The following is a 23,075-nucleotide window of genomic DNA, read 5'->3' as shown; positions in this document are numbered from 1 at the left end:
ACAGTTGGATCATCAAATGTCTGGATGTCATTGGGGTTTGTGAAAATATTAGCCAGTTTATTCAAAATGCAATGAAACACTGGAAAACTGAGTTGTTTGTGGGCAACCAAAGCTATGGAACTGTCAACATCAAGAGAGGAATTTTCCAGGGTGACTCACTGTCACCATTGTTGTTTATCATTGCAATGATCCCACTGTCAACAATTCTACAAAAAACAAACCTGGGCTATCAAACTGCAAGAAATTCACCAAAAATGTCCCACTTGCTGTACATGGATGATCTAAAGCTTTAAGGAAAATCAGAAACTGAAATTCAGTCACTGACCAACACAGTCAGAATCTTCAGCAATGACATCAGTATGGAGTTCGGCTTGGACAAATGCACCACAGTGGCATTGAAGAAAGGGAAAATTACTGACAGTAAGGGCATGGAGATGCCTGATGGAAAAACCATAAAGTGTAATCAACCTGAAGCCTATAAATACCTGGGAATACTACAGCTGGACAACATCAAGCATGGACATGTGAAAAATGTGGTCAGCAGAGAATATGTCCAAAGGGTCAGAAAAATTTTGAAGAGCAAATTAAACGGCGGGAATACGATCAAGGCTATCAACACCTGGGCCATACCCATCATCAGATACACTACTGGAATTGTGAACTGGACGCAAGCAGAGCTGGATGATCTGGACAGAAAAACAAGAAAACTGATGACAATCCACTACTCATTACACCCGCATAGTGATGTTGACAGACTTTACCTACCCAGAAAATCAGGAGGTAGAGGGTTTCTGCAAGTGAAACAAATGGTGGAAGAAGAGAAACATGCACTGGCAGATTATGTGAAAAACAGTGAAGAACCAACATTGATGGAAGTCAACAGCAGAAAACTGCTCAAAGTGCAAAAGACAAAGAGTGAATACCATAAAAATACAGTGCAAAGCAGAAGAGAAAACTGGCAAAAGAAGGCTCTGCATGGACAGTTCCTAAAAAAAATTGAGGACAAAATTGACAAGGAAAAAACCTGGTTGTGGCTCACAAATGGAACTTTGGAGACTGAGAGCTTGATTCTTGCAGCCCAAGAATAAGCAATTCGAACAAACACCATCAAAGTCAGAATTGAAAAGTTGACTACAGATCCCAAGTGCAGACTCTGCAAGGAAGCAGACGAGACAATAGATCACATACTTAGCTGCTGCAAGAAGATAACGCAGACGAACTACAAGCAGAGGAATAATACTGTTGCTCAGATGATTCACTGGAACTTGTGCCACAGAACTGGTGGAATCACAAACCTGAAAAGGTCACTGAAAATGAACATGTAAAACTACTCTGGGACTTCTGAATTCAGACTGACAACGTTTTTGAACACAATACTCCTGACCTCACGATTGTGGAAAAAAAGAAATTGTGGATAGTTGATGTTGCAATACCTGGCGACAGCAGAATTGATGAGAAGCAACTGGAAAAACTTACACGATACAAGGATTTAAGGACTGAACTACAAAAACTCTGGCACAAACCAGTAAAGGTGGTCCCAGTGGTGATCGGCACACTTGGTGCAGTGCCTAAAGATCTTGGACGGCACTTAAAAACAATAGGCGCTGACAAAATCACCATATGTCAGCTGCAAAAGGCCACCCTACTCAGCTCTGCACGCATTATTCGTCAATACATCACACAGTCCTAGATGCTTGGGAAGTGCCCGACGTGTGATGTAATACAAAATCCAGCATATTGATCTTGTTTGCTGTGTATAACGGTTTTTGTATCAATATAATAATAATAATAATAATAATAATAACAACAACAACAACAACAACCCACCATTCCAACCAGTACATCACACTGAAATAATTATTGAGTTTTGTTGTATATTTTTATTTGTTATGACTCTGCTTCTGGGTCCATAAGGATGAGTCAAGTGTTTCATATTTTTGAAAAGTCATAAAGCATCCAAAACAGGGACAGGCATTCTGCAGGCCAATCCAAAACACAGTTCCCCCTTTCTAAGTCTGCTGAAGTCAATTAACTTAGAAGGGTGTGATTTTGCTTTGGGTTGCCCTGTGAATTGTATAAGCTGTAGGTTTAAAAAAAATAGAAATAAAACATTGCTTTCTTTTCTCTCACAGCTGAATGACAGTTGAAAGCTCAAGAGGGCTTTTCTACCAAATGTTCAAATCTTGAGTAAACAGCTCTGGAGAGTTTTAAACCACAGCTGAAATGAAAGGTCTTGCTCCTAAAAAGTAATGTTTAAGCACATTTTCTTCAATACAGAGAACTGTGGTATGTAAACTACTAAGTCACAAGGAAACCAAATGCTGCTAAAGCATTTGACATTTCTTAGCCATGCATTTATTTTTCATTTATTTACCACAATTATTATATTGGGCCCTTTTCTGCCATGTGCAGAAGATAACATAAAGTAAAACTGGTTAAGTAGGTTAAGTTATTATAGTTAAATACAGTCTACAGTAGGGGCCTCCAAACTTTTTAGACCATCGTGGACCTTCATTGAATCCTTGATCCCTCATCATCCTCCCAAGCATGTAAAATAAATAACAAATGAAATAAATATTATCAATAATAAATTTCCTTATTTGCATAACAACAATGTGTAATGTCTGATAGGGCTACATACCAGCCATACATCAATAAGTTGTAATTTAAATTTATTTTACCATCTTATGTATTTTTATTTCTTATACAAATGTCAGCTTTTGACCCTAAAATGTCATAATTGACCCAGGTGCTTATTGACCCCTAGGCATTTATCGACCCTTTGGATAGTCTCATCAACCCTCAAAGGTCAATATTAACCACTTTGGAAACACCTGGTCTACAACCAAGGTCCTCAAGGGATGCAACATGGTTTTTGCAGAGATTATGAAGAATAAGACAACCAGATACCAAAGAGGTTGGGGAACTTGTAGAGAGACTTGTTACACAAAGCAAGGAATTTCAGTTGGTGCAGCTTCTCTCATCACAAACCCCACCAAACCTAACTCTTTTCCCAAGTTTTCATCTGGTCTCCCAAGAAACTGCCTTTTGTCATATATGTTTTAATTACACTGAAAGGCCTTACTCCATATCACCCATAATTGTTTGTTAGTTTTAAAAAATCTATATTCTGAATTTAAACCAAATAATGTCCAAGGTGGCTTGCAAGAGGTTAAAACTCTCCCTAACAGTTAATTGTTGTCTTTACAGGGTCCACAGAATGCACAAAGAAAACAAGCAACCTATCCAAGCTATTACAATACAAAGACAGATGTGTTTCTATATGATTGTTAACTGACTGGCAATAAAGCCCATTGCAGGGGGAAATGCAATGTACTCTAGAAAAGGGAAGGCAAACAAGCATGTTCCCCCACAATGGGCTTTATTGGTACTTTACCCAATCCCTTGCCCACCCCTGCCAGCCTGCTTCCAATTTGGACTGCCTGTTTTATTCCAGGCAAGTATTGCTCTCCTCCAGTGTTGCCTCTGTCACCAGTTCCTATTGTTGCAGCAGGGCAGCTGCAGGTGACTCCCTGAAGCTGCAGACTTGTGGACAGCATGGAATGGCTGCCCTCCCTGTCCTTCCTTTCGCTCCCCTGCTCCTCCCCTTCCCTCTCTTGCATGCCACCCATCACTCCCTTCCTCCCCCTCCCTCCCCCTCCACTAGGATAGGTGGGCCACAGCAGCATTGGCACCCCAGCTGATCACCTGGCTGTTGGTAAGTGTGGGGCCAGGCATGGAGTCCAAGGCAGTGCAAAGAACTGACTCCAGACATTGGGGGTTGGGAAAGAGTGGGTTAGGGAGTCTTTGGGCACCTGAGGCAGCTCCCTGAAGCCATGGTCTTGTCAGTGGTGTGGCAGGGTACTCCAGCTGACTAGCTGGCTGGTGGTGAGTATGAAGTCAAGCAGGGAGACTGAGACAATGAGGAGAGCCAACTTTGGATATTGGGGGTTGGGAGAGGGCCAGTGAGGGAGGTTTGTGCTGGGTCTGGCCAGGAGGCTTGCTGCCTATGCCCCACCAGGCCCAGCTTGGTCTTTGGGGGTTGGTAGAGGGTGGGCTGGGGAGTGGTGAGGCTGGTGCTGGAGCCGGCAGGGCAGCAGGTGGCAAGCTTACGCTGCCCCACCAAGCCCAGCTTGGTATTTGGGATGAGATTAAGATGGGCAGGGGAATTGGGAGGCTAGGGCCAGACGCAGTGGGGAGGGTGGCCTTCCACCACTGCACTGCCAGCCCGGCTCCTGCATTTGGGGGGAATGTCTGCATTGCTCCTGCATTTGGGGGGAATGCAGACAGGGGAGGGCACTGTGAGGGATGCACTTCCCGCATGCCGATTGGTAAGAAGTGAGTCATCATAACAAGAAGTGAGTCATCATAACATTCCATCCCTTAGCAAAATATGTTTTAGGATAATATTGAAGAAGAATAGGGCAATTTTCAACATTTTACAAATTGTGTGTATGCAAGTGGTTTTACAGCAAATCCTTGATTTCACTTCCAGAAGTGATGTATGTATCCAGAATGGCAACATTTTAAGAATTTCCAGTTGTGAAATTCCTAGAATCATTGCTATGGCATGGCATTACTTCTGGGTACATAACCTGAAGTGATGTCACAACATTGTGTGCTGATATGTCACCCCTGGCCTATCCTCAAAAGCTCCCAAGAGTTGCCAGTAGACTCCTGAAAACTCTATTCACTAGTCATGACTAGTAGTCCATTGTGGGCTTAATAAACCATCTGTCTTTCCTATCATCTTTAGGCCAAAAAAATTCAAAGATTCACAAGTATCTGAAAGGCCACCAAACTTTTCTGGTGAGTTTATTTATTTATTTTATTTATTTATCAAATTTATATCCCACCCTATCCCTGCAGGGCTCAGGGTGGGTCACAACATAAAAGTATACAATCAATAATCATGAAAATGGCAATAAAAATATTAAAACAATAAAAACCCAGTGCCAATAAATACAACAGGTAGTTATAAATAATACTGTCCCCATCACCACTTCTCCCACACCCTCCCCCCGGAGGCCAAAAGGAGATGGTCTTACATCATTCAATCCGGTTGGCTAGAACAGCCAAGTCTTGCATGCCCTGCAGAATTGTAGTAGCTCCCACAGGGATCTAACATCACCTGGTAGCATGTTCCACCAGGCTGGAGCCAGGGCTGTAAAAGCCCTGTCAAAACCTTGACTCTTATGGAAGCCAGCTGGATGTCTCTCAGGCCGGGGATCATCAAAAGGTTCCCCTCTGACAGAGGGGCCTTTGAGAGCAATATGGGGAGATGTGGTCTCAAAGATATGTAGGTCCAATACTACTCACAGCCTTAAAGGTCAATACCAATACTTTGAAAATGACCCAGAACTCAACTGGCAGCCAGTGCAGTTCTTTAAGGATTGGTGTAATGTAGTCCCGACTGACTGCCCCAGTAAGCAGCCTAGCAACTGCGTTCTGAACGAATTTAAGTTTCTGGTTCAAAGACAAAGGAAGGCGAGCATAGAGCGATTTACAGTAGTCTATTCTCGAAGTGACCATTGCATGGATTACAGTGGTGAGGTCAGGTTTAGAGAGAGATGGAGCCAGCTGCCGTGCCTGCCGCAGATGGAAAAATGCAGTCTGGGCCATCCTGTTGACCTAGTCTTCCAGCGATAAGCTGGAGTTCAAGGTCATGCCCAGACTCTTGGCTGACACGGACAATTTAAGATCTGTACCACCCAGAGTTGGCACCTGGAAATCCACAGGTCTTTCCTCCTGACCCAGCCAGAGAACCTCCATCTTCACTGTATTCATATTCATTATATTGGGTAGTACATTATGCATATAGTAATATAGGCAAAATTTCATTATTTATTCCGCTACAAGAAATAACATGAAATTGGGGAAGTTAGTATAGAATATATACAATAGATAGCCAGTGCAGTATAATAGTTAAGGTATTAGACTAAGACCTGGGAAATCTTGGTTCAAATTCCCCCATGGAAACTGCTGAGTGATCTTGGGCCAGTCACACACTCTCAGTCCTGACCATGACCAGTATTTGAATGGACCATGACCAGTATTTCAAGGAATATCAGGGTCATGATTCAAAGGCAAGCCATGGCAAAACACCTCTGAAAGACAGGCATGATTTGACACCAAATAACTACAAACATGTGTACATTCATACACAATACAATACAGGGGATAAGAATTATGTAGCAGTATTTATTAGCACTGTATTTCCACAAAACATCTGTACAATTTGAGATCCATTACCAGCCAACTAGTCCTGTATGTGTTCCATCAGGAGCACCGTAAACTTCCAGATTCAAATGCCTGCAATAACAGGAGAGCTAGTGGGAAGTGCAATGACTGGAAGTTGTAATACTGCTCTATAAAAATCCACACACAAATCACATGCTGGATCACAAAATGCAGGTTGAAACCTGATGCATCTGTGTAGACTGGGAATTGTGCATTTCACATTTGGTTGGCACCTTTCTGCTCTTCAAAGCTGTCATGGGGCTGTGGGTTCAAATCCCTTTACACATCCTAGCACAGCTAGTCACATGCAACTACTTTTTAAAAAATCTAGCTGATCTGAGTACACAAGGCATGTATACCTGCCTTGTAAAAATCTCATCAATAGAAGAGGGTTTTTTATTTTTTTCAATAAGATTCAAAGATTACCCGTTGAGCAAATTGTTCTGGAAACAAAGCAGCAAGCCATTTTTCAGTATTACTGTTTATGTAAATAAGCATTGAGCTCCCGATGGTAACGGAAGTCTTAATTCTACCCTTCAGATCAGCTGCCTATCTAATTTTCTGCCAGGGTTTTAATCTACAATTAAAGAGCAGTACCCAGTGGATGCACATTTGAGCACCAATTTTCAATAATTACTGTTTTTAGCATTATTTATGAGTGGTCTCTGGACCTTCTACAGACACACCAACATGTAAATCATTCCCATAGGTCTGACCTCAGCCACATTCTATAATTACCCGTAGTTAGCTGCAACAGTCAGGAGTGCAGATGAATGGTTGTTATGTGAGGCAAGGCTTGGTAAACCTTCACTCCCCTTTAATAGAGCTGGCTAAAACCTAGGTAGCCCTGATGAATTAAGCAATCTTGGAGCTCCAGGTTCCTCATCAAGTGATCTAAATGGATAGACCACAGTGCTATGAGAATTGTCAAGCTGGATATTAGTAAGAAATATGAGTATATGAATTTGTACTGCTATACACCTGACAGAGCCCAGCAGGTAGGAAGGCAGATTTCATTTCTCACTGGGACAATACCAGCATAAGAACATTTCTGAAAAAGATGCCTCTGAGTCCAAAACGTGCAGACCTTTTCGTAATAGCTGAGTGTTTTACTCATGGAGAAAAGTGTAGAATGTCACCCATTTTACATTTCAGTAAAAAAAATCTACAATGGTGTGGCTATTGGGCAACATTAGGCCTGAGGTAATTTCATCAGTTATCCCTCTGAGTTGAGCTCAGCATTATAATATAAGAATTAAGACAGAACGATACTCACAAAAAACTATCAAATGTGGCAATCTTTTACCATATTCCCTGTCCCTTTCTGTAGCTTGTGATTCATGCTGGTATAACTTCTCTCATGTAGGGTGCTGTGTGGTTTCCGGGCTGTATGGCCATGTTCTAGCAGCATTCTCTCCTGACATTTCGCCTGCATCTGTGGCTGGCATCTTCAGAACAGAAAGGAAGAAACCATGAAAATGAACAGAATTTGGCTGCCAGTTTTGAAAAACACTAGAGTCAAGACAGTGACTAATCAGCTCCACACAAACACAGGATGACTATAGACAATAAACAATCAAAGGGAACAAAGGCCAGACTGCTTCTATTCAGATGCCTCACCTATTGACCTTGCTATCTCCATTGTTACTCATATGCTACACTTCATTGTTACTCACTTGCCAGGCCACTCCTATTCAGATGCCCTCACCTATTGATCTTTACGCACAGGTATATATACTCCACTTGCTTTCCTTTCCTACTATCAGATCCTCTGAAGATGCCAGCCTCAGATGCAGGTGAAACGTCAGGAGAGAATGCTGCTAGAACACGGCCATACAGCCCGGAAACCACACAGCACCCCAGTGATTCCGGCCATGAAAGCCTTCAACAATACATTCTCCGCATTACCCCTGACCCCACAGTCAGTAGCCCATGAAATGGAGAAGGGAAAACAGGGATATGAATGGCATGATGCTGTTACCCAAAATTGTGGAAGTATGTCCCTTTTAGAGTGGGGGACCTAGCAAGAGTAGATTTTTGGCTCAGCAAAAGGTCAGGTTAGCTTTAGATCTTTATTGCCTATGTATCCCAAGATCAACTTTTGCAAGAAATCAGCTGGAGAGCAAATAAAGTTTAACAGTTTTCTTTAGGGATAACAGGGGTACACAAGCAATCAATAATCAAAGCAGCAGAACACACACACAGTCCTTGGATAAGCAGTGTTGATAAATTTAGAACAGATTAAGGGAATTGGGGGTAATATAGTCACCTGATCTTGGAGTGCACTGGTCCAAGAAACAGAGCTGAGCAACCCTTTCTTAGCTGTGGTAGAAGAAAAAACAATGCACTGTGAGACAATATCAATAGACAGAGAGATGTCCAGAGAACAGTACCTATTGGGAGAGGGGGCTTCTTATAGGGAAAATCAGGCTTATGCAGAGGGACCATCAGGGTTATGTAGAGTGGCCCTTGATCTCCCAGGACAAAGAAAAGTTCTGTCTTTCCAGGGAAAGACAATAGACAAACATCAGCCTTAATGGTTTAAGTTGTTAGTATAATGATTGAGGCATTAGCTTGATAGGCCAAATTTGGGAATGCCTGAAGGTGGGAGGAAACTGATGAAATGACAGTTTCTATAACAATGACTATGTCAATGAGGTAGTCATTAGAGAGAGATTAGTCAGAAGAAGAAGTATTGGGTTAATACAACACTGGGCAGGAACACTGGGGGCAAATACATTGGCAAGTCTTTTGTCTTCGTGGGAAGGATAGTCCTGGGCTGGAGATGGGAAGCGTTAGCTTGGCAAAGGCACTGTGTTTTCTTAATCCCTTTAGGGTGCAGCGGCTATTTGCAAGGCAGATGTGAGCAAGGGCAAGTCCAGACAGGATTTTACTGGCTCTTAGTGGGTACACTAAGGGCATTCTCAATTAAGAGAATGGGCTATTCAATGTATTGTCAAAGGCTATCACGTCCAGAATCAGTAGGGTATTGTGGGTTTTTTGGGTTGTATTACTGTGTTCCAGTAGCATTTCACCTGCATCTGTGGCTGGCATCTTCAGAGGATCTTCTCATTTCGGCACTGCTAGGCACCCCAAGGGTTGGCAGGATGGGTAAAGACATCACTCTTAGAACAGAGACCCATCCACCATGGGTCAGCCTGGCAACAATGCCATCAGAAGATGAGGTTCATTTATTTTCATTCTGTATTAAGAAATGCTTCACGAGATAATAAAACTACATAAAAAGCCATGACACAAATAGAAAGTCCGGCTTCCGTGCTGGGCATGGGACAGAGACAGTTCTTGTCGCCGTCACAGACACGCTCCGTATGCAGCTTGACCAAGGCGGATCAGCGCTGTTGGTATTGTTAGATCTGACCGTAGCATTTGATGTGATCGACCACGACCTTTTGACCCACCGCCTGGCCGCTTCCGGGGTGCGGGGCACTGTCCTTCAATGGATTGCCTCGTTTCTCCGGGACTGGAGTCAGCAAGTGTGGTGCGGGGACCAGGCCTCTCAGAGGTACCCGCTTTGTTGCAGTGTGCCTCAGGGGGCGCTACTGTCCCCGCTATTGTTTAACATCTACATGCGACCCCTTGCTCAGCTGGTACGGAGCTTTGGGCTGATCTGCCATCAATATGCTGATGACACTCAGCTCATTCTGTTGATGGAGGGGGGAACGGTTGCTGCCCCTGCAGCTCTACAGCATTGTTTGGAGGCGGTCGCTGGTTGGTTGCAGCAGAGCAGGTTAAAACTTAATCCATCGAAGACGGAGATCCTTTGGCTTGGCCGTGGGGGCGAGGTTGGGAATTTCCAGCCGCCGGTGTGGGAGGGGGTCTCATTGGCGCCAACCTCCTCCGTTCGCAGCCTGGGGGTCCACCTGGAGTCGTCTCTTTCAATGGAGACCCAGGTGGCCCATACAACCCGGGCTGCATTCTTCCATCTTCGTCAGGCCTGATGGTGGGCTCCCTTCCTCTCCCGCACTGACCTGGCCACGGTGATCCATGCAACAGTCACCTCCAGGTTGGACTATTGTAACTCACTCTACGCGGGCCTACCCTTGCATTTGATCCGGAAGCTACAGCTGGTCCAACATGCGGCGGCCCGCCTGCTCACAGGGGGCGCCTTTCGTGATCATATCCAACCTGTGCTGCGCCGCCTGCATTGGCTCCCAGTTGAGTTCCGGATCATCTTCAAGGTATGGGTGTTGACCTTTAAGGCCTTACGCGGTCTGGGACCCTCGTACCTTCGGGACCGCATTACCCCATATGTCCCTTCCAGGCCTCTGCGCTCGGCAGAGGCCAATTTGCTGCTAGTCCCCGGCCCCTCTATGATGTGGCTGGCCTCCACCCGGGCCAGGGCTTTTACGGCCCTGGCCCCTGCCTGGTGGAACACTCTCCCTCCAGCTGTCCGGGCCCTGCAGGATCTTGGTGAGTTCCGCAGGGCCTGTAAGACAGAGTTGTTCCACCGGGCTTTTGGAGTGCCCGGCCGCTGATGTGTGCCACCCTCCCTCCCTCCCCCCCTCTACTCTAGTTCTTGTTCTAGGGTCCCTTCACCATCTATGGGACCCCTCCCCCCTCCTTTGTGGAGGTTTTTAAAATTGGATTTTGTTGCTGATGCTGTTTTATATGTTTTATATGTTTAAACGCTGTATCTATTTTAAATGGACTTGATAGTATGTTTTAAACTGTTGTTCACCGCCCAGAGCCCTTCGGGGGTAGGGCGGTATAAAAAACTCAAAATAAATAGAATAAATAAAATAAAAGTACTAAAATCAATACCAAATGCAATAAAAATAGGAATATATACAAAGCCAGTTTCTCCCCACTCCTCCATTTCATTCCACCCTGCCGTTCCTATAAGCTCTCTGGACAACAGCAGCTTTCAATTGCCTCTAATGGAAAGGAGGGAAGGAAGCAGCTAAGCTATCCATAAGAAAGTCTATAGTAGTGATGGGCGAGTTGTGAAAAGTCTGTGGTTAGTTGGAAATGGAGATGGAGCATGTAGATAATATGAGCACATGGAAAGATTCATGTGGGTTAGGCAGTCCATTATGTATCTTAAGTTATGGTGATAGATAATTATTGCAAATAAAATTGTAAGATGAATAAACACAAAAAAAATTCTGCTCATCTGTTTCTCCCCATATTTAGGAGTTCCAAACTATCTGTCTTTGTCTCTGAAGTAGAAGTGATGCATTTGCAATCTTCCATTGTTTACAAATTTTGTTCAGAGCATTGCAAGGTTGCACATCTTTTATTTTATCTGTGTCTTTTCTTACATATGCATCATTAATGTGCAAGTGTATACTGTTATATGACTTTCAGAATGACTATGAAAAGATTTTGTTGGCAAACGTGTTTTACCAAATCATATGGGAATTGGGTGCATTGATAAAATTCTTCCCCTCAAAAAGCAGTCGAGATGTATTCATACAGACAGTCACATCAAGACTTTTTTTCCCCTGCGTTTTGTCATCATGTACTTGAGAAGCAGTAATGGAGGAAAATGCAAGTGAACTGAGCATTCCTGCTTCATGATTACACTCCAGCTCTGGAATCAACTGGCTGTTGTGGGTTTTCTAGGCTGTGTGGTTGTCATCTGGTAGACATGCCACTGAAGAGGCCAGCCATGAATGCCTGCAGTTTAAAGCTGGACCTGGTCCCCTGGGTTTAGAATGAAACAACAGACTCAGCCTGGCTGGGTCCAACTGTATACTGCTGGTTTTGCCTCCAAAGGTCATGTGCACTTCAGAGGTGGAGTCAGCAGTATAGAGCTGAAGTTGGTCAGGCTGAGCCCAGCGTTCAACTCTGTGCCTGCCTCTGAAGCCCACTTTGGTCTTGGAGGCAGCAGACAGCACAGGTTCAGTTCTGTGCCACCTGCTGCCTCCCAGACCTACATGGAATCTGAAGGCAGGCATATTTTGGGGGATCAGGTTTAAAAACTTGATTTTTCTCCCCGCAAAATGAAAAACCAATTTCTAGTAACAGCTTTGGGGGGGTATGTTTTGAAAATTTCAAGCTTTAATAAGCCTGAACCTGAAAAATAGCAATAATATTTTTGCCTACCCCTACTGCAGGGGTCTGCAACCTGCTGTTCATGGACTACAATTCCCATCAGTTCCTGCCACCAGGAGCAGCAGTGGCATAGGAGGTTAAGAGCTTTTGTATCTAATCTGGAGGAACCAGGTTTGATTCCCCACTCTGCCACTTGAGCTGTGGAGGCTTATCTAGGGAATTCAGATTAGCCTGTATACTCCCACACACGCCAGCTGGGTGACCTTGGGCTAGTCACAGCTTCTCGGAGCTCTCTCAGCCCCACCTACCTCACAGGGTGTTTGTTGTGAGGGGGGAAGGGCAAGGAGATTGTAAGCCCCTTTGAGTCTCCTGCAAGAGAGAAAGGGGGGATATAAATCCAAAAGAATCCAAAACTCATGACCAATTGGCCATGGTGACAGGGGCTAATGGGAATTGTAGTCCATGAACATCTGGAGAGCCGCAGGTTGCAGACCTCTGCTGGAAAGCCAAAGTATGTATTATCTAAGCTAGTTCCTGATTTGTTAAACATAGTTGGCACTAAATCAGAATGATATTCACTTTGCAAAAGTACCAAGCACATAGTACCAAGCACATTCACTGATTCTCCACAGTGCAGGCAATGCGATCTAAAAATATGTTATGTGCTAAGTGGCATGCCATATGTTTCCTCTGCCCCACAAAAACTGGGGCTTTTGGTTGCACAGCAGACTTAAATGAATGTGTCAAAGTATCTGACAAGCTTTTAAGTAGATCTATACATCAGGAATTGCATTTCCCATAGCCAGCCTGTCATCCTTGATTATGTTTTGTGTGATTTTCTCCATACAAAGATGGCTTTGTTTATTAAACCCAAAATACCAGAGGCAGTTTGCTGTTGCAGCAAATTACTTGAATTTTTATTTTAGGGAATTTATTTTCCATAAAACACATAATGGAAAGTAATTTAGATCAGAGTCACAGACATTACCTGCAAAAGAAGGTTTGGAATAGATGTCTCAGTAATATGCATTAAAAGTGACAAACTCACCCAGGCAGAAAGGACACATATACGAGGACAGATTCTTTCTTGCCGATCAATGCTATGTTGCACAGCACTGTTTTTATAGTGACAAGGATTATATTGAAAGAGAATGAACCATTCTTACAAAGTTGGGACATGCAGCACCTACCAGTTAGATCACTACCTAGTGACCAGTCGTGATCAGGCAGCCAATTAAATCTACAACACGGAATCAGCCAGGAGTTGTCTTCTGATTTCCTGCTGGGGAGATTTTGCTCCTGACCCCCCCCCCCCCAGCTAGAAGTTGTGTTCTCCTGATCTCCCATCTTGCTGAGATGCAATACAGGGGGAAGGGAGAGGGCGATCAGAAACCCAGCAGATTCTCTTTACTTTTCTTCACCCCAATCTACTGGCTTGGGCAGCAGAGAAAAAGGAGAGTAATGCAGAGATTGAAAGCAGTGCTCCTATTTTTGTTTAGTTTGGTTGGAAAACACGAGCAAGGGGCTTCCTCTCTTCTCCATTTTGCAACTTCACCATGTAGCTGTCTTGCAACCCAAACACGAAGCTAAATGGCACACAGTTTAATTCAAGTGTTCAGTGCCTTTCATTTCCAGCAGATTCCTTCACCTCCACTTCATCTTTTTTCCACACTTCCACTTTCTGTTGGATTCCACTCTGGATGCCCTGCATCAATGGTGATGTTAACAAAATACAAAGAAATTCAAAGGGACCCACATTTTTTGGACATACCCGAATATGTTATTGTTCTTATTTGGGCATACTGATAATTTTATGCCTGAATCAATCCAAGTCCGAATTTTATTGAATTTCTAGAGTATTTACCAAGCTTAGATGGTTCTTCTTACAGTTTCAATAAGCAAATGTAGCCTGTCAAAGCCTCAGTGATAGCTGGAAGATGGTGACATGAAAACCAAGCTTCCCCCTTCAGCCCCTTGCCATAGTTAATTATAGCATTCCTGCTCCTAGCCAGATGACTTCCTTAACCAATGACCAGGCTCTTGCAACAGGCCATCTCACAAATTTTCACACCGAGCTCACACTCCTCCCCCTTTCCCGCAAATGACATCCATTCTCATAGGTTGCTAATTAATTCAATTCCTGGCTTGGCCTTGAAGAGACAGCACTAAATGATTGGACAAAGCATCATCTGCACCTGTGAGCCAGCTTCAAACATGGAGGACTGGGGCTTTGCTCTGACAGGTATGTTCATAGATTCCAGTACACCAAGACAAAATAATTATGGAAGGTTATTAATGCATTTTGTTAAAGGAAAAGGATATTTCTCTTGAGAGCAGAACTATGAGAAAAAATAATTGAAAATCAGCTTCTCTGAAACATAAATGTTTTATTATTGGGGTGCTGTGTGGTTTCCAGGCTGTATGGCCGTGCTCTAGCAGCATTCTCTCCTGACGTTTCGCCTGCATATGTGGCTGGCATCTTCAGAGAATCTGATGTAGGAAAGCAAAGCAAGTGGAAGCTTTCGACAATACATTGTTTTATCACTGTTGTTGTCTTTTCACAGACTCATATCATGGTCCAGTGCCATACAAAAATAAATATTTAAAAATACTCCAATGCAAAAATTAAAAACTGATTTCATACCATATTTGAAATATTATGTTTTTTTCCTGTGCAGCATGAAACTAAGCTACATTCATAAGAGCAAACAGTAGTTTACTGGAATATGCACCGACTGAGTTATTGTGCTATGGTAAGTCCTTGGTTGCTTAGGGCTTTTCTTCTTTTCTCCCAAAGAGGCTCTCTTGAAGACAAAGGGAACTTTGACTCTCAAGAACTTATACGTCAAAAGTCTTGTTGGTCTCTGAGGTGCTATTGGACTCAAATCTAGCTATTGATCTGTAAGTAATAATTGTAATTCCTCCAAATGAAGGTACATTTTCCTATCTTCCTGAAATTTAGCAGGTTTAAACCCTAGGGTAAATGGTACATAGCCTGAAAATTTTACCTTAATTGTTTGGGTGACAAAATAGTTATAAGTCGAAATATGTTTCCAATTTAAACCAGTGGAAACACTGCTGCATACAGTATGCCATAAGGAACTGAAAGGATGCAAATTTTAAAACAAACAGAACAAGCTGGCCAAACACAATTCTAGGCACATTGTTAGGAGTATTTCCTCCAAGAGGATAGTTTTACAAGGAAGCAGTCTACTACAGATCTCTAATAATGTCCACATCAATTGCTCCTGGGGAAAAAACTCGTGACAATTAAAGTGGTTCATGTTAAAGTGTAGGCATATCCTCTGGTCAAGGTCTACTTGGGTATCAAGACCTCCATATGTATAAAATACCACAGAGGCTTGCCCTTCAAGAGTAAGAGTGACCTTGCTACAAGAGTTTGTCAATTTCAGCCAAAGTGCAAGTGACTTTAACAACTGCTGTCCCTTTTTCCAGGAATGCCAAACAAAAATTAGCTGTAATCATTCAAAATAGAATTGCCCACTTCTGACCCAATGGACTCCAGCATTTGTGTGCCTTTCAATACCTATAGGACTCTCCTAGTGCAAAACAAGGTTGTCATATAATTTCTCTGTCCCTGTGGAAAGCTCTATCAAAAGCTATTATAGTTGAAGAAGATATGAATACAGAGTGAGTTGCTCCATGCTGTGCAAAAATATTTGCTTTCTGCATACTCAAGGAATTACCAGCAAGGCAGAAAAATATTGGATTATATTTAAGTAACACCCACACACTCAAAACACTGAGATACTTGTAGCTGTCTGGGAGCCATGGACAAGTGAAACAGGCAAGCATTAGTTAAAGAAAAAAGGGAAAACCAGGAAGACAAAAGATTGGCCTCCTTTAGCACCATACATGGGGTGGGGGAGGATTGAGATTTGCATCCTCAGCCCTAATCCCCCTGCTGATCCAGAATGTGATACACTTTCAAGGATCCTTCTGCCTACTTAGTAAATAAAAGCACCTGGTTTAGTGCTTAACTAACATCAAAGAAAAAACACTTCTTCCAATCCCAATTAATTCCCCCTGCCCATACACACGTGTTCCTATCAAGGACTCTTTCCGCTGTGATGGAGGCAGAACCATTTACACAAATGAAGTGTGGGGCAAAGATGAAATTAAGGTTGAGGGTGGATTTCATGAAACACACATTCCCCAACCTCTGGGTTGGATCCAATCAACTTTTTCTCTGGGTGAAATTCTTCAGGTGATAAAAGGAAGCAGGGAATTTCTCTGAGAGCCCTGCTGAAGATCGTGGGGTCTGCATGTACAAAAGCCATGTGGGTTGGTATCTATAGTAATGCAGTTAACTGGACGAGAGTGAGTGAAAATGTTGATGGGATACAACACTCTATCGCCTATCGTCCTCTCCCCAGTTTTCTCATATAGCACAAGAAAGATTTAAAAAACATTCTCTCATTCTGCATTGTACCATTCGGGTTCAATAATAAATTAGCAGTTTAATTTTCACTTAGTCCCAAGCATCAATCATGTCTACTGTTGGCTTGGTGAGCAACTTGGTGAGTTCAGGAGTATTTGAAGTTCTTGTGGGAAGTTCACCCTTATCACATTTCCCCAGGGTCCCTTACTCTTCCCACTCCTCTGTTACCGAGTAGCAAGAGAACTGAGTTGTCTGGGGATGCATATTTGCAAGGAATGTAACTCCTTTGCGAGATTTCCTGTTTTCTCCCCTCAAACTAGTCCTAAGCTTCAGGGTTCTGTCACCACACAAGTATTTTGCTTCCCAAACCTTCTTTAGATACTTGATGCAACTAGAATGGAATCTATGTAGTTTGTGCAAGCAACCTTTGAGCTCATGGGTAGGAAATTCCTGTTCAGTCACTTATAGGATGTTCTACTCAAAATGACAACAGCTATGAGCAAGAATACATCAGCCAACCATGGTACAGTTTCTAAGAAATAAAACAAAAAGAGAATAACTTGCAAACTCAGAGTGAATTGCTACCTCCCATTCTTAGCAAAACCCGCTCCCTTTTTGAGAAGGATGGGTTTAACCCAACAAGAGATATGCCTTCCCTCCACACACTTTTCCCAAATGAACAGACTGTTTTAAGACTTTCCCTCAAAGTTGGGTGGATTTCTAAGGACCTAATCCTAGCTTTGTGGGCTGTGTCCACGGAAGCCCACCAAAGTTCTCTTGTCCAATCCTGCAAGGTTTTGTATCACTGATCTTCAGGACCTTCTGATGCAGATATTAAAACCTATACCCTTCCTGACAATAGAGCCAGGCTGTCCCTGCCCTCTTTGACATTTGTCACAATAAAAGTGTATAAAGAGTTTCTAGATGTTTTTGCATATCTGTACATGTTTTCCTTGAAGGTCACCTGACCCTCATTCACAACATCTCTATCCATATTACCTGAGCTTATTTTTGAAAATGATGCTGGAAACTGAGGCTGAGATCTTATACACACAATGTACATACTGTACCACTAAGCGACAGAGAAGTAGATCCTATTCTACCACTCCACTGAGCATTCCTCCAATCTGAGGAATTCTCTTCCAGCTTACAAGTCTCTTCTGTTGGAACCACTTAAGCTGGAAAAAGGCTCGTTGTAGAATGACTGTGTCTACTCTAGTACATCCTCTGTATGTCATCACAAGAATGCAAGCAGATGAGTGATGGAGGCAAATAGAAGTTGTGAGAAGGCTAGAACCATGTCCAATAGTGGGCTCCTAGGAAGAAGTGAGGTCTGATTTATTGTAGGAGCTTATGCTGGAATTAATTTTGTTAGTCCTGAAACTGGACTACTTTGGGCTGTTGCACAGCTTATTCTACTTAACCTCCTTAGTCAGTCCTGAGATAATGTTTTGATTCCAAAAATCTAGGAAAGTCACCAGACATATGATTATTATTATTATTATGAATGATCCAGTCACAATTAAACACACCTAGGCCTCAGAGAGATGGTTCTTTAAAAAGAGAGATTTAAGGAATGTGTTTAATTTTCATTGAAAAAAGTAGATCTGAAACTGTTTCACAATGATTGGATCATGCATAATAACAATATTTAATAGCATGACATTTGACATTTTGTAAGGTTTTATTCTGAGGTGTTCAGAGAACTTTGTATAAATTATCCTCAATTGTCATTATTATTTACTCATTTTTCCAACCAGGTGTTGCATGCAAATAGGTCTCAAGCAAGCAGGGGTTTGGTGGAACAGTTGCTAAAGTCAACAATATACCGAAAGCTATTCTGGATGCCTTTCCCTGGCTTCTTCTTTATGCAGCACCTAGAGCAAATATGCACTGGGAGAAGGTATATCTCTGAAGTGAAATTTAGTCAATGACCCAAACACATCCTGGCCCATTACACATGGAACTTTACCTAGGGGCTCTTCAGTGTGCAGTGGGCTTGCTGAGGCCTCGCCTCACGTTTCTGTTTACATGCAAGGAGGCATTCCCTCCTGGGTGCGCAGTTTTTCTGCAAAGCCTATTCTCGGCCTGGTTCTCCTAACTCTGCCCATACATTTAATCTTAAAAGCACAGACCTTAAAGGCACCTACTCTTATTGGCACAAGTCTCATTACACTTGGTACTCCAGATTACTAGCTTGGTCTTTAAACCGAGAGAGTGCAAGGGAGACAGCAGCAGCTGCAGACTGGAGCAGTTTAAAGACTGAGCCAGCAATCTTGAGTACCAAGTAGTTTTTAAACTGCAACAATCTGCAGCTGCTGCTGCCTCTCTCTCACACACTCTCCCCCACCCAGCTGCAAAAGCATCCACTCTTCAGCTCAGCTTTTTTTCCTGCATGTTGGTATTTGACCCTGAAAAAACTGAATATGACGGGGGGGGGGGGGGTTTGGGTTTACCGAATCACCAAGTCTACTGCCCAAGTATCATTCTATCTGGTGATTGCATACTTTTTAATTATCCTTACCTGATAGTCTAACTTTTTACTTCAAGCAGACCTGTTTGATGCCTTTGGTTAAGTTTTTGTATTATCTAAGCCAAAAATGAATGAACTGGAAATGGACACAACATCCTGGGAGCTTTCCAGTTGTCTCAGTTCAGTTAGCTACCCTTTCATGCTTTGCTGCTTGATGACTGGTCCTTGGGGCATTATTTGCTGAATGTAAAGAAAACATCAAAGGCAATTACAATGTCCTTAGCAAACCTACAATCAAAGAACAAAGCTGAGTCCAGAATTTGATCCCCAGTGAAGTCATTCCTGTTCTCCTACAAACTCTTCTTTACAAGTACCAAGATAACTTTTTTAAAAAAAATGGAGGGGGCACATTAAAATTGTTCATTTTTATCTGTGGAAAAATATAAAAGTTGAAAAGCAGTCATTCTATAGCATAAAAGTGACAAATGTCACAGTGTCTGTTTTAGACTCCCTTGAGAGTTGCAGGCAAAATGCAAATCAGATGCAAAATCCCATCTTCCTGGGGCCCAGTGTTATAGTATGTTCTGGCCTTTAACAACAGAGAACCACTCTTTCTGCCTTTAAGCCTCAGGAGCAGCCTGCTTACCTCAGTCATCTGCCTTCTTTATCCCACTTTCTTACTCCTCTGCCAGACCATCCTTAGCAACCAGCAGAAAGAAGGTTGGAGGTTGGAGGTTGGAGGAAGTCAGCTGTACTACTGTGGTAGATTCCGCACAGCATAAATATAACATCTTTGGGACATTATAAAATGATCGATTTTGGGATTTTGTATTCCCACAGCATGGAAGAACACAAGCATTGCCAGTCCAAATGGATTTTTTTCCTGCCTGCTGCATGGAGCTCTTGTCAATTTCATAGTGGTGTCCACCAATGTGTGTGCTGCAGGAGATTCTCCATGGAGAATCCCCTTGGAGGTTTTCTCTGCTTGCAGCTTATCCGTTTGCTTTTTCATTGTATAAAGTAGATGAATAAAGTTTGTTGGCTCAACAATCCTGTGCACGTGTCATTTTTTGTTTTTGTTTTGAGGGGGCTGTCTACAAAGCTACAGCAATACAAACATGTGCATATTGCAGCTTCTCTAGTTGTGTCACTGTAGCTTTGGGCACACATGGTGGGAATAGAACTAAGAGGTTTGGATGGGAAAAATAAAGTGTTTCCTGTCTGCTGGTGTTTGCTCAGCAGGCAGGAATCATCTTCAGTCTGGGTTGGGGGGAGAAGATCGTTAGTTTAGCCATCTTTGGCCAATTCCCCATAGGAAAAATCATCCTGGGATTGAACTGGGACCATAAAGTGCAGAACCATTTGATCCCGGTCTGTCACTCCCCACGGCAGCCAAGGTCTGGAATTGAAACAGGGATCAGAGCCTGGGATCAGCTCAGTGGCTCTTTTGCTCCTCATTCCTGATTGCTTTAGGGTGGGAACGTGAACGGGTATTCCCTTTTTTGTTTTTTTTCCGTAATGGCTACATAGCTACGTCATCACAAAGCATAGTGCTTCATGGCCAAGAACAACACACACAAAGGTGCGCCTATTAGTTATATGGTCGTGGCTTCATATGCAAGAAGATTTTTTTAAAAGGCGCACATTCCTGCCCTCCTGAGTCTCCCATTCTGCACATGCCCAGGTCACTGTGCTGTGATTGGCTGCCAGAACGAACAAAGACACGGTGGGAAAACGATTCCCCATGATGCCAGATTCATCCCAACATGGAAAAAATTTTGGGCTTTGAAACCACAACACATGTAAACATGAAACATGCAACAACTTCCCCTTAATGCTGTGATATACAAACTAATAACATGGGTAGGTGGGTAGATGGGTAGATGGGTAGATGGGTAGAGCAAGAGAGAGAGAGAGAGAGAGAGAAATAACATTTAGAGTGTCAGATTAAGGACTAGGACAACTCCATTTAACTGCATCTTCACTCTACCATGAAAGCCTGCCAGATGGCCATTCACATTCTCTTAGCTTAACCAACCTTAGGATAAAGTAGAGAAGGGAGAACAATGTGTTAATTGGCTTTGAGTCCTCACACGGAGACATATAAATTTAAACAGCTTAATCAGCAAAGTTCCTATTTTCTTACACCTTGAATTTGGGGCCTGGCTCCTCTTGTCTCCATTAGATGAAAAACCAGCAACTGAAACTGATGACTCACTGACTCCAAAGCTGATGTTAAGCTGCTTGCATTAGTAGTACTGGTATGAAGTATTCTTCCATTCCCACAATTGAAGGGTGCAACAAAAGGCTACATGTCTCCTACTCCCCTGTCTCTGTCTATGATGACCAGGCTACCCAGGGTTGGCATAGAAGACGCTGTTTGATCCCATTGCAGCAGTGCTCCCAAGCACTTTAGTTTTCCTCATAGAAGTAAGCACTGCAGTATTTCTCATAAGTGAGTTGCAGGAAAGATTCTAGCTCTGTTCACTAAGTGACCATGAAGAGCAGGGTTTGTGGTGTACTTCCTGGATAGTACCATAAAGCACTCCTTACAGAACTTGATGCAGAACCATGATTACTTGCTCTCATGCTCGGTTCTATGTGCCTCTAGGGTGCTGGGGTTATGGACACTGGCATCTCTGCTGCCACCTTGTGACACTTTCCAGTAAGAACACCACATCACATCACCACCACTTCAGTGGCACTTAGTGATGGGAACTAGAGTCCTCTCACCACGTGAGCCCCTGTCAAGGGAACAGTAATTATTTTCTCATTTACAGGAAAAAGTAAAGAGGGTTGTTCAGGATCACCTCTGGGATAGGGTAAGCTTGTGTCCTGCCCCTGACAACTCAGCTTTTAAAAATCATACCTGGTCCAATCTGCAGAATTATATTTTATCTATTTCGCTCCAATTTAAATTCTGTTTCTTAGTGATGCTACAGTATGACAAAGTATAAGGTACAGGCTTAGAGGGGGGGGTATGGAGCAAGCATCTGAAGTACGTTAGCACAGGGTTTCCAAGGATGAGTGATTATTGAAGATCTCTAGGATAGAAATCAAAATTCTGCCCAAGTGGATCCTTGTAAAGGCTGCAAAAATAAGCAAGGGATTTAGTCTTCTTTCTGGGTAGAATGACCTAGGATGAATAATTCACTATGGGAGATGCCCAACAGGAGAAAAATTAACCCTTTATAAGAATGAATTATAGATGCAGATGCCAAATAAAGATGATTTAATACCAATGCTGGAATCCACTTAATGAAATCAGCCCCAGAAAGCTTAAAACAGAAAAAAGGATTTACCCCATGAAACTCATTACGGTAGGATGCTGCTAAGGACATAAGAATAACTCTGTTCAGTAAAGGTTTTGGCAAATAATAGGAGAGAGACACATGTTGAGAAGCTAATCTGTTTTGTCTAATGATGCACCTTTATGCTCTAAAACAGTTTCTAAGATGGACTAAAGAGAATCAGTCCATTCTTAATAGCTTGTGGTTTCCTGAGAGGCAGATAATCCTAGCCATAGTGTGAACAAACAACAGGTACCCATCGAAAGAGCCAAACTTAAATGCACTATAATTATGGCTATTTTTTTGTGATTTGGTGGCCCTGTCTGGCCATTACACTGTAACAGAGTATATTTTAACTTGTCCAAAAACTGAAAGACTAATAGCACTGTCCATTGTTTCACGCCTGAGTGGGACAAGATGGTGACAAAGCTATTTTTCACTTTCTCTTCCCCATATGAACATAAGAACATAAGAACAAGCCAGCTGGATCAGACCAGAGTCCATCTAGTCCAGCTCTCTGCTACTCGCAGTGGCCCACCAGGGCAGCATATTGACATGTCTTGAGAATATTTGAAGTAGGGAACTTTGAAAAGGAAGGAGGAGGCAGTTACATTTCAGTGATCAAATCAGTCCTTAGTCTATTATCATTAAA

The sequence above is a fragment of the Sphaerodactylus townsendi genome, linkage group LG01 (genome assembly GCF_021028975.2).
Source record: "Sphaerodactylus townsendi isolate TG3544 linkage group LG01, MPM_Stown_v2.3, whole genome shotgun sequence".
In the NCBI taxonomy this organism is placed as follows: domain Eukaryota; kingdom Metazoa; phylum Chordata; class Lepidosauria; order Squamata; family Sphaerodactylidae; genus Sphaerodactylus; species Sphaerodactylus townsendi.
This window is presented reverse-complemented; position numbering follows the sequence as displayed.